Source organism: Hyalella azteca, unplaced genomic scaffold (assembly GCF_000764305.2).
Source record: "Hyalella azteca isolate HAZT.00-mixed unplaced genomic scaffold, Hazt_2.0.2 contig11006, whole genome shotgun sequence".
In the NCBI taxonomy this organism is placed as follows: Eukaryota; Metazoa; Arthropoda; class Malacostraca; order Amphipoda; family Hyalellidae; genus Hyalella; species Hyalella azteca.
Window position 1 is genome coordinate 103,726 of NW_025941019.1, and position 13,751 is coordinate 117,476.

General features: G+C 38.2%; 1 protein-coding gene across 1 annotated transcript in view; it reads right to left on the reverse strand.

Moving 5' to 3' along the window:
* Positions 1–13,751, reverse strand: part of LOC108680761 (peroxidasin homolog) — a 51,902-nt gene that overhangs the window by 15,808 nt on the left and 22,343 nt on the right. The window lies entirely within an intron of this gene.

The following is a 13,751-nucleotide window of genomic DNA, read 5'->3' on the forward strand; positions in this document are numbered from 1 at the left end:
ATAGATGTAATTAATTTTTATTGTTATTGTGATTATAATAGTTGATGTAATTATTTTTTGTTGTTGTTAATATTATAGTTGATATAAAAAATTTTAATTGTTATTATTTATATCTTAATTAAACCAGTAATTTTTAATTGTTATTATCATTTTCCTTATTTCAGTGATGAATTTTATATGCTTCTGAAGTTGACATCAGCAAGCACAGGCGATCTCCATGTCCTTGTGATCGAGACGCCTACATTCAGAAAAATGGATGGGTCATCTTGTCCAAATATTGACACACTTACACTGATACGCCGGCTTAAAATATTTTAGACTGACCCAGTTTGGGTAAAATTAGAGTCAATATTTGGACAATGACCCACTGATTTCTTTGAGTGCATGATGCAGGCGGCAGCTGACACGCTCGCCTGCCGCTGGAATTAACGAAATTTAACGCCAGGCGACCTTGTCTGCCACATCCGCTGAGTTTGTTAAACGTTCAGCCTACACTCAGAGAAACCTGTGAGACTTTGTCTACATAACGATGCACTTATTGAGCTTGCATGGGTCAAAGAGACATATTTAATTAAATGACTTATCTGTAAATAGTTTACTTTCTGTTCGTGCTATGGGTATAAAAATGTGTCATAATTTGGACAATAGGACAAATTCATTAATAATTAATAATAATTAATTACATAATTAATTACTGTATGGGGAGAATATATAAGGAATATCACGAGTAATTCATGAATGATAAATGATGAGCTCGTAATATAAAGTATAATGTATTTTGAGAAGATCAGGATTATGTATATCTGAAGATATAATATTACATACATATACAGTATTACATTACAGTATGAAGATATTTATACACAATTTAATACGTCGCGTGTAACATGAAATTATAATAATGTTGTTGACAATAACATGTAAATACATGCGTGCATGGTACTTTAATTTTTAATTAATATTTATGTCAATTTTGATATTAGTATTAAGTTTCCTGGAGGGTATTTTGGTGTTGGCGAACATGTGGGTTGTTAAAATGACTATCCGGAGATACCGAAAACTGAAACACTCACGTGATACAGATACTTTTCCATACATGAATGAGTATTCAATGGGTCTGTTTTTTCATTTCTTGAATAATTATTCTATGGGTTTGAGATTTCACTAGAATTACAAATAATTATGGCTATTTATAATAAACGCACTGACATATGGGGCAAGAGCGTAATGGATTTTCGATCCATGCTTCAAAGTTATATTTGTATTCAATAGACTGCAATATCTAGTATTAGTTCAATATATTATATATATCACATTATAGATAATTAATCACTATTTTACTAATAGCAATGCAAGCTGGACCAGTGATTGGGACAATTTTAATTTATTAAGGTATCCATAACACGGAAGTACGTTTTGACATTCCAGGCATAGTCGACAAATTGTGTCAGGCATAGTCATAGTTTTGACATAGGCCTGGCCTACTCCTGGCATATATAGGCCAGGTATAAAATTATTTTCTGCGTACAGTGAATCGAGGTATCAAAATCGTAGTTATTATCTTATCTTTTTGTACTGATGAATAGCTTTCTGAAAATTAATAACGAACGACCAAATATCTAATTTAATACTTATTGATTTAAACTCAAATAAATGAAATACGTCTCCGTGATCGTATTGTCATGAATCTTTCTATGTTTAAAGCAGGGATTCAAGGAATCGATAAATCTTTCATTAATTAAAAATAATATTGAAAAGATCACTTCATATTCGTAATCTTAATTCCTCGTTTCTGCAACATGAAGATCAGATCAGATATATTGCAAGATGATGTCATCATAAATCAGGATGGTTTCCTTAATATATATATTCGTGAGAGCATGAATTGCATTCGCAACCGTGCATTAATTCCATATTAAACATGATCGATGGCAGAAGATAATTATAGCAGCGATTAGATACGCCTAAAGATGCTTCCTATTCGTGAGACTGCCACGAATATTTCCTAACGAACCACGTAAATAACAACGCATTTAAAATAGTGCGTGTGTCCCTGTTCATGCGTCACTGTTCATGCGTCACTGTTCATGTGTCACTGTTCATGCGTCGCTGTTCATGCGTCACTGTTCATGCGTCACTGTTCATGCGTCACTGTTCATGTGTCACTGTTCATGTGTCACTGTTCATCTGTCACTGTTCATGCGTCACTATTCACTATAAAGTAAACATATGTTATTGAAATAAATTGTTATTACAGTGCGTTTTAAATACTGCACCTTGCGGTCAAGCTTGACGGTAGTATCACGGATACGGCGGTGCAGTGATACGGAGACACTGCAATGTAACTGTAATATTTTGGGACTGCCTCCTCCAATGTATCGTTTAATGATAAGCTTGGATACATGAAAAAGTCTCTTATGATTAGAAAGATATTCTAATTTAGAATTGTGACGCAAAATGTGATCTGATATCTAGATTGGTAACACCATTCATTTCAAGTAAAAATAAATCGGAAGTAAAATTGAAGCCTTAATTTGTGTGATAAATAATCTAAAGATAAAATGCCTGACTATAGGATATGACAGAGTAGGATATGCCAGAGCAGGATATGCCAGAGTAGGATATGCCAGAGTAGGATATGCCAAAGTAGGATATGCCAGAGTAGGATATGCCAGAGTAGGATATGCCAAAGTAGGATATGCCAGAGTAGGATATGCCAGAGTAGGATATGCCAGAGTAGGATATGCCAGACTAGGATATGCCAGAGTAGGATATGCCAGAGTAGGATATGCCAGATTAGTATATGCCAGAGTAGGATATGCTTGAATATGAGATGCCTGAGTAGGACAATTTTACAAAAGCGAAGGTAACCAGCAGTTAAGTAATTAGATGGAATGATTTGCATATGACGTGCCTGTAAATGAACAAAGCAGGCAGTTATGCCACGGTATTACGAACACGCAACTTACAGTTAAGGTTTTACCGGGAATATCGATAAGTTGCATAATCATTTGGGAATTTAATAATAGGTTTAATCAAATTACCGGCTCATATTAAGGTTATGCTTGAATTATTCAGTCGAATTGATGACGTGTAATTTTCTTTAATACGTCATGCCTCGACATCTAAGTAGTAATGAAGTCTTCTGATGAGTGGTAAGCAGTCACCGAAACCAGTAATGCAATTTGCGAACTTTAACTAATGGGTTTGCATGATAATATGAATTTTGCGTATTATTACAGAGCCATAGTGTCTTGAAATACACATTGCTGACAACGATTTGTCTTAAATATAAACTTTTTAGGAATTTTTTTAATATTCAGAGTAGCGAGCAAGCGATCGGTTACGCATTACTCCGGGATTTCAAATACACATTGTGTTTCTTAAATACGTTTTATGTTGAATTTATGAAGCCAAGGTTAATAGCATAGAGTCGAAAGATAATTTATATTACTTAGATGTTGAAATTACTAATCAGAATATTCAAAGAATTTTAGAACATATTGTGTTTTTTTACTAAGGAATTTTGAACAAAAGTAGCCAATGAGGTTACTAGGTTATAAATAAAACCTATTTACTATTAACTTGACTTTTTAAATAATAAATTTTAACATTTAAAAAAAGCAAATCGAAGCAAAAAAACGTGAGAAAATGACTTAAATTGCATGGGTATCGTGAAGGTGGTTCATCACCCTTCCAGAAAATGTCTACTTTTGTTCTTCACAGAACCAGCTTTATTCATTTAATGTCACATGAATATCATGAATGAGGTCGATAGCATTACACGCCACGTCCAATACCTCGAACTCTATAGTTACCGTCTTCGTTTTTCCGCTGATGATTTATCTCGGAAGACTTGATAGGAATTAATGTCTACTTAGTCGCCAAGGAGCTGATTAATGCTTTAAGTAGGAATATTAATGGAGTCAGGATCGTCGCTCTGGCCGCAATGGAGATAAATTGGGTTAGTTAAGGTTAGAGATTAAGCATTAGCATTTGACCAGCAATGCCATACTCCTTCAATCCTGATTGGAATTGCGATACAATCGGTACACGATATTCAGTTGTTGAGGTAGCAGTTCAGTTCAGATCCTGCGTTTTTTTTAAAAGCCTCCCACACTCACCATTCCAACAAAAAGGGAATTAATTTTATTAATTAAAAACCGTTTGGTTTGGTTAACTGCGTTTGGCTTACGAAAATACCAGAGCGCGAGTGATTTTTATTAACGAGTACATCGAATTATTATATTATTATTGTTCTTCTCAATTTTGCCGACCAGTTTTGTATTGAAAAGACTGGCAGTTGCTGAAACCCTTATTATCAATAATCCGGTTATCAATATACAAACCGTACAACTTGCAAGGGCATAGAAATTATTTAAAGAGTTATTTTAAGTTCAAATTTTCGAGTTTGGAATCTAGATTTTTATCGTTGCATAACCTTCATTATATATGATAATGAAAAGTGTGTATTCGAAACGCCGTCTCATTTTAATCAAACGTTCCATACAAACCTATATAATGTTCGAACTTTCAAATCCTAGAAAAGTCTTACTCATTAAATCAGAATAGGAATAATAAAATTTTTAATAAATGTTGCTCTCTGATCTTCGTCAAAATCTGCATCAGAGTAATATTAATATACAAATTAAAAGCGCATTATAGGCGATCCTTGAAAATCTGGTAGTTGACCACAAATTTTCGAACGATTCTTGAAACATAAAAGTCTTATAATTATTCAGCACAAATATTATAACCTTGCAGCTTAACTAAGTCATGAACTTCAAATGAACTGACTTCTAGGACTCAAACTCTGCAGTCAAAGAGATTTTCTATTCCGTGCAGCAACTTGTTTTTTCTATTATCAAACTCCATGCAACATTCCTTCAACATTTTCATCAACTTTTCGTGCGCACTTCTATGCATTATAAATCCATTAACAAGAGCCCGTGAATCCATAATTTCATTAACCATAACATTAACAGGAGCTTGGTTCCCCTTAAGACGTTATAATTAGCGGCCTTCAGACGGCCTCCTATAACCAGCCCACAATTTTCCACAGAGAACGCGGCCTTATTTGAATACGAATTCGCCAGCAATGAAGGCTCTCTTGGCCTGGACTGACTCTTCTTTTCATGTCTGGCTTCAAAGGATTTCTTTTGGCACAATAATGTAATACTTGTGCTAATATGAGAACATGTACAATGTACAATAGGGTGGACATAGAGTGTTAAGAATCAATGATGTATATTAAATATCGTAAGGGCGGTACATCCAACAGAGGGATGGAGAATATCAAGAGGCAACCAAGGTTGTTTCAAGAGTGGGCAACCACCTTTAATAAATTTCTAAATTTGTTCTGCATTAAGACATGTTATAGGTGAATTAGCCCCATTAATACGCCTCTAAGTTTGTTCCGCTTCAAGGCGTACTATATGTGAGCTACAACCCTTAATACGCCTTTAAGTTTGTTCAGCATTAAGGCGTACTATGGGTGGGCTAACACTCTTAATACGCCTCTAAGTCCGTCTAGACATCTTCATACGCTTCATGAGTTTCAAACCTGTTTTCCTTTCTATTTTTGCGGTCCTTTCTTTGACATAACGCCACCCACGGAGCCAACGCATTTCTGGGAATTGAGTAATTCTCCCGTCGCCGTGAAGTCCATTTAGTGAATTTAATATTTCATGGCCTATTATAATAATAGAGAAAATAACTTCTTATTGCTGTGGTCTGCATCCAAAAAATTATGGTTACACTCTATAGCCAGGCAAGACTTTTTCTGTAACAGGCGATGTCAATTGCCGGTTGAGACTTTCTTTATTTTATAAAAACATGAATTATTCCCAATGAACAATAATTAAAATTTGGATTTTGCCCGTATTGAAGATCGTCACTGCCAGAATTCCCGACAACACACAATTAACAATATTAACAATATTTCCAGTTTTGATCGTAAAATGAACTCATTTCTGGATTGTTTACAGGAAAAAAATCTGAGTTATCTTTCCTTTCTTCCTTTCTTTCTTCCTTCATATCGGAAAAAATCTTCATTATCATTCCCACGTTTTAAAAAATCTAGTGCTTCATATTGTCCAAATACAGTGACACACTTTCCGAGAGCGGACGTATCACTGATACACTTATTTGACTGGCCAAACTGGGTAAGGATGACAATACAAAGGCAGTAAGTGGATCGCTATTCGGACATATACTCACTCATTTCTATGTGTGTATGTGCCTCCTCATACACAAGAGGGCGGGCCGAGCTAAGCCTTACTAAGCTTAACTTTACGAACGCTTGCGCACGCCAGACGCACGTTTTTTAACTAAGCTTAAACAACAAAGACGCGCTGATTTTATAGCCTCAGATTATGGACATCACGATGAATTTATTTGCAGTTTCATGAAACTGCACAACATGGCGGGGCTGGAACAGGCGGTACGGTGCATTGCTTTTGCATATTGAAGTTTTGCAGCGTGCAATGTTCTGGCAAAAAATGGTAGGAATAGCGTTAGGCGTAAGTAAATGATGGCGAATGGTAGGAATAGCGTTAGGCCTGAGCAAATGATGGCGAATGGTAGGAATAGCGTTAGGCCTGAGGATACGATGGTGAATGGTAGGATTAGCGTTAGGCCAGAGCAAATGATGACGAATGGTAGGAATAGCGATAGGCCAGAGCAAATGATGACGAATGGTAGGAATAGCGATAGGCCAGAGCAAATGATGGTGAATGGTAGGAATAGCGTTAGGCGTGGAAAAGCGAATTTAAACGAGCACATGAGAGGAATTTCGAAATAATTTCGGCTGTGAGATCGAAGCTATTGCATCCGTGTGAAAATTTGAATTTTTAAACTACGCTCTTGAGCCAAAATTGCAGAATACGGCATTACACAGCGCTGAAACTATTTCTTTAATTATTAGTTCCATAACTATATTCTTTTATCGTTTCTTGAGTAACGCGATTCACATGAAAAATATTAGGAAAACTAATAAAATAATTACGTCCAATCATACGAATCGTGTCATGGAAATTGCATGAAATAACCTTCTCAAAATACAGCGATGCCACTTTTTAGATGACAAAAGTGGACAGACATTAGCCAGAAGAAAGCTTTTATTGAAGGAAACATTCCAGACTAGTGTTCTTTATCAGCTGGCTACGCTTGATGAACGTCTTATCTCGAGTCTCTGTCCAGCGGTTGAAAAAAAAAACTTGCTTGACTCCCGCGCATCAGCCTAATACACTCAGAACAATCAGTGTGATATATTGTCAAAATAATGTCATATTTTCTTACCAACAGCGCTAAGCTCGAGCAGAGAATGTGCGTAGCATGGATACGCCCCTCGTACCTGGCTAAAATAGGTTAGGATGACCCACGTATGTGCAGAAAAAGATTCCCTTGTGTGAGTCAAATTGGCAAAAATTTGAAACAAGTCTTGCTTATTTTTCTGAGTGTATAATTTTCGTTTAATTGAGCCTTCAGGCTTCAAATACGAGATATTAGTCTTGATGAAATGGCTTCCAGACTTTCTGTGTAAATACTGAAATTTTAAATAATACACTGAAAATTTGATCCAGATTAATCACTAATAAATAAATACATTATTACTGTGATATATACTGTTTTCAGTTCATTAGAAATGTTAGAAATTATATATCATGATTTATCGAAAAAATGCGATCAATTGACAAGTTTACAAAAGTCCACACAAATCTTTCATCGATCGCGGCAAATGAAATGCGCGGGTTCAGAACCGCACTAAGATTCATGATTATCAAAGAATTCATTTGTTGTAAAAGAAACTTAGTCATTCCTATTTTCAAGTGAAACTTAGTCATTCATTCACTTTAAAATAGAACTTAAAAATAGAACTTGAAAACTTGAATATCACCGACTGAACGGAAATGAGTTCAGTATGAACATCAGTGCCTTAATTTTCACTCCCGCAACTTTATCAAACCTTTATTGAATCGATCAAAATTGACGCTCAATTGCAGAGCAATCGCAACTGATGTGACAGATGTTGTCCATGTTAGAAGATGCGGTCCAGCAGGCTACTGATGTGGTAGATGTGGTCCCTTGTTCAGAGATGTGGTACAGCAAGCAACTGGTGAGGTCCCTTGTTCAGAGATGTGGTACAGCCGACAAATGAAGTAGCAGATGTGGCCTCTGGTGGGAGATGTGGTCCAGGAAAGCATCTGATGTGTTAGTAAGCAACTGATGTGGTCCTCAGGCAGATGTGGTCCTCAGGCAGATGTGCTCTTCAGGCAGATGTGGTCCTCAGGCAGATGTGGTCCTCAGGCAGATGTGGTCCTCAGGTAGATGTGGTCCTCAGGAAGATGTGGTCCTCAGGCAGATGTGGTCCTCTGGTAGATGTGGTCCTCAGGCAGATATTGTCCTCAGGCAGATGTCCTCAGGCAAATGTGGTCCTCAGGCAGATGTGGTCCTCAGGCAGATGTGGTCCTCAGGTAGATGTGGTCCTCAGGCAGATGTGATCCAGACCATGGCAGCAGCTGATGTGTCAGCAATCAACTGATGTGGTCCTCAGGCAGATGTGGTCCTCTGATGGGAGATGCGGTCCAGCGAGCGGCGGTTAACGGGAACTCGTGCAAATGATACAAGCAATTCCAGCAGCCGGGCTGGGTTAGTACACCGTGAGCGTGAACCTTTAAATTAAGTCAACCAGCGGCAGGTGGAGGTGAATTATATCAATCACTGTGAGCTTGGGGTGAATTATGTCGAGTTGGGGGAAGCTGCGCCCAGATTAATCACTAATCAAAGTTATTTAATGTGTGTCGGGGCTGGATTATAATGGATGCAACAAGTTGGATATTGGCCGCGTCTCAACCACCAGGAAAATGAATATTTCTTGAGCTTCTGTAAGTCGTAAACTCTAATTTTGATTAACTCATGGGCGGTGCTGCTCAGAAATCACTCAGTCGTGAGAGTTGATTTAGAGGTGGCCGAGCTAAGGCCACCGATAATGCGAGTAAAATTTATTACAGCGTTACAAGTGCAACCCTGCGGCTTCTAAAGCCAGTTTTTCATGCCATAAATGCGTTTATAATTGAATATTTTATGAAGATTGTTGCTCACAATTATAGCTATTTTGAAACAAACACTGTAATTTTTTAGAGGTTATTATTTAAGAGGTAATTAATTGAGAGATCTTCAAAATTTTTGTACAACTTAAAACAAAACAGAAAAAGCGAAGAACTTGCAAACTCCACCTTTTATTTTGTGGTTGATAATGAGCGCTAAATTTGATCTCAGCTTTGCCGTTCTGCAAAAATTACCATGACGAGCAAAGACGCTTGCTTGTTGCAAAAAAATTAATTGGAAATCTTGAAAAAATCCTGCCGCCATAAATAATCGGTCTTTTTGTGACCGTTACAAAATAAGGAATTGTTCTGAAACGAGAAAGTTCCTCTAGCGTAAAGCAGTTGAGATAGAATTTAATTTTTTGTTGGATTTTTTCGCATAATGTTGTGCAGTGTCGGCGCTGACTTCGTCTTGGTGTAGTCTCAACAGCAGCAATGTCACCAATGAGAGCAGCAGTAATAACGAAATTGATGAGTGCTTCAGTAATAATGTCACTAATGAGAGCAGCTGTTACGATCTAAGTAGCGGGCTCGTACCCGGTCTGATCTTAGACCCTCGGGCCATCGGACGGAAAGCTCTGTAGTGCTGCCGTCTGCATGCCTTCTCACGCTCGCGTGTATCGATGTTGTTTGCGGTGAATAGAAATTAAATGTGAGAGAATGACACGATGAGAGGGAGTAGGAATTTAATTTACTTGTGTAGTTTTGGTTTGATGAAATCATCTCAGGTTATAGGTTCATTTGCCTCAGTTTATTTGCAAGGTCACTATGCTAATTTACATTAATTTACAGGCTGGAGCAATCTATCAAAATTTCATAGCTTTCAGACAATCTGGTGTGGCTTAACCGCATTCCACCTTCCATGGATCCTCTCTTGAATTTTAATTTACTAATATTTATATGCCAATAAAAATGAGAAAATAATTGGATTTTAAAGTCAACTAATGTCATTTTTAGCATGGTGCTTTTGGCAAAAAATGTTTTCGGTTTCGCGTTATCAGCTTGAAAAAAAGTAAACGTTGGTAGACGAGTTGCGTAATTTTTTGCTGGGCAATTTTTTGCAATGCGATTGGCGAAAAAATAGTTATTCAAGTTTATTTCTGGAATATTTCTGTTTCGAAAAATGCAATTTCGATCGGCAGACGTGAATGGAATAGATTATTATTCTTTTACATAACATAAATATGATACGATGTAATTATTATATTATTATTCACGAGCTCATTTACAGCACAGTATACAACGGTTCCAACTTGTTATTATTATTATTATTATTATTATTATTATTATTATTATTATTATTATTATTATTATTATTATTATTATTATTATTATTATTATTGTTATTATTATTATTATTATTATTATTATTATTATTGTTATTATTATTATATTATTATTATTCGAAGTTTTTATCATGGCGTCTGGTTCAAACGAACTTCGAGGGGACGTTGCTCATAATTTTATTAGCAAGCAAGAAATAAAAAGACACGCGAAAGGATGAGAACGAATAAATATGATAAAGCACATGGTTCATATATATGCTCTACGAAATAGTTCCGTCGGCTACGAACGGCTCATCATAAGCACAACATACACCGCATCACATCATACACATGCATGGCTTGGTGCATGTTTTGCCATTCATTAGTTAAAATTTAAAGAAAGAATCATTTATGTCTTCAGTAGTCATTAGGTTTATAAAATATCTGGTTTTATAGTCTTTTTCACCTCCTACATTTTAGCTGGCCGCACAAATTATTAGTCTCTTCTAAATCAACGTTGAACTACATCAATATAAAAAATTCTACGCATTTCCACCATTTTTCTCATTTTATTCAAGGCTTTTTCAGCATTTATTTATCACTCATTGCTATTTCCCCGTATTCTGATGAATTTTAGCTGTTATATCTTGCTTCATCGTTGTTGTCGGTGTCGGCACACGAGTCGTCAATCGTAAAATTCGATTTTCTCCAGCCATCTTTTCCACTTTCAAAAATCTTATTTTTCACTTGAAAGTTAACGCTTTTATTTATATATCTAATCGTTTTACCGCAGTTCTAAGAACAACGTCGCCAAATAACCGCTTCAACGCGCCGTTTTTAAACCGCTAATTAAAAAACGGCACAGTTTTTAACCGCTAATTTAAAAAAAAACAGCAAACGGAAGCTGCTTACGCGGCACGTCTCAGCCGTGCCTGCTTCCTTAACTAAATACAAGGAAGCAATGATAGAAACTGAATAGCGGAATACGGAAATAATACGGAACTGCGGCTGATACGGCACTGCAGATAATACGGCTCTACCACTATTGCGGCGCTGCAGTTAATACGGCGCTGCCACTAATACGGCGCTGCATTAATACGGCCCTGCATTATTGCGGCACTGCAGCTAATACGGTGCTGCCACTAATACGGCGTTGCAGCTAATACGGCGTGGCCACGAATACGGCGTTGATACTAATACGGTGCTGCCACTGACATGGTGCTGTCACTAATACGGCACTACAGCTAATACGGCGCTACAACTAATACGGAGCTGCCACTAATACGGAGCTGCCACTAATACGGCGCTGCCACTAATACGGCGCTACAGCTAGCCACTAATACGGCGCTGCCACTAATACGGTGCTGCCACTAATACGGCGCTGCCACTAATACGGGGCTGTCGAGAAGCTAACAGCTAATGGGTCGAGAAAGCTAAACGCGTGTGGAAAGTCATACCATTTGTTGCTTGTGTGGCTGTGTGGTTTGTATGGCCTGTATGCTAGAGGCCACATTACTGCGTACGCGCTATACAATTCATACAAGCCACAAATCAGCTCCTGCGGAGGCCAGGCAGCAGCACAGGTCAAATAGTTAATACGGGACAACACAGAATATACAGGTTATGGCGCAATGTCACACAGGGAATTATGTGTGAATTCTTTTTTATAAATGAGTTTACATGCTTTAGTCTATTATAGAACGTATTACTACTACTACTTCTACGATCCTACTCCTACTCGTTAAACAATCTACTCATGCTCGTTGAACACAATCCTACAATTACTCGTTGAACAAAATCCTACTCATGCTCGCTGAACGCAATCATATTCTTACTCGGTCTACACATTCCTCTTCATATCCGTTAGAAACAATCCTATGTGTACTCCTACTCATACATATGAGCTGGAATGTGTCGCTCATAAATGTTACTGAATTCTCAACTACAGACCGCGGTGTTCACACAACCATACAGCGCGTCTTGTGTGGGGATCACACAGCCACACAGCGCGTCTTGTGTAGCGCTCATAGAAACACACAGCGCGTCTTGTCATACAGTTACATAGCGCGTCTTGTATGGAGCTCACACAGCCACACATGACCACAGCATTGCTTATGCTTAACTGTTCAAAACATTACAAAAAAACGACATTAATTTGACTGTCCATTTCTCCTGTCAAATGATGTCCCTGTCAGAAGATACCATCGACGGTATCTTCCCCATCTCCATCTGTGCATAGCTATCGTATACCGACCGCCTGACTGCCCGCCTGAAAAATTCAATGAAACTCTCGATATAATAGAAACAGAGGTTGCCAACTTAGGTGAACCTTCCCCAAATATTGTGGTTGCGGGAGATTTTAACCTACCACACATACGATGGCCAAACTTGGACTGTGCAGAACCTGTCTCTTATACACATCTAGATGTGTATAAGAGACAGGGGTTACAGCGACTGAGTCTGTACTCACTGCAGAGGAGACGGGAGAGGTATGTCATTCTGTACACATGGAAAATGATAACCGGAATGGTGCCAAACTTCGAGAGCGAGACCTTCAAGATTCAGACATATCACAACGAGAGAAGGGGGAGACTGTGCAAGATCCCTCCCCTGCGTAACAGATCCGCAGTCAGATTTCAATCCCTGCGAGAAGGATCACTCTCCGTGGCAGGACCAAGGCTGTTCAACGCCCTACCAAGGGATCTAAGAGAGGGGGAGTTCACCCTGGAGACCTTCAAGAGACAGCTAGACGTGTTCCTGAGCACAATCCCAGACCGACCTCCCCTGCAACACTACCAGCGGCGAGAAGCAAGCAACAGCATCGTGCATCAGGTGGCCCAAATGAGGGCGGATGAACGATAATCAGAGGCGGCGATCCATCGTGGCCTGGGACTGCTGTGTCCCAAACAAATACTAAGGATACTAAGGATACTAAGGACGGGCGCCGTCTGACAGATCTGTTCATCCAGGGCTGAGTTATGGGCGGGCTTAGGGCGGCCAACCATAGGCCACACGCTGACCTCAAGTATCAATACATACGATACATGAAATTTTTCCGACACCGAATTTTTTTTGTCGGCAGATGCGGCGAGTGTTTTTGGGATTTTTTTCCACAGAAATATTCAAACACAAAACTGAATGGGAAATATTGTCTAAATAGTGACACACTTCATTACTATCTGCACGAGCAGAGAGCTAAACAAAGTCTCACTAATTTCACTTTATGCATATTCTCCTTAACCATTGAAGAACGTTTAATTCGAATTGAGTGTAAATGATCATGGCACCACCTTCGTCGGTTGTGCTTCTCTCCCTCCCATCCACGCGAATGCGTTGAAACAACGTTGAATAAGAGTTTATTTCGTTGAAACGACATCTG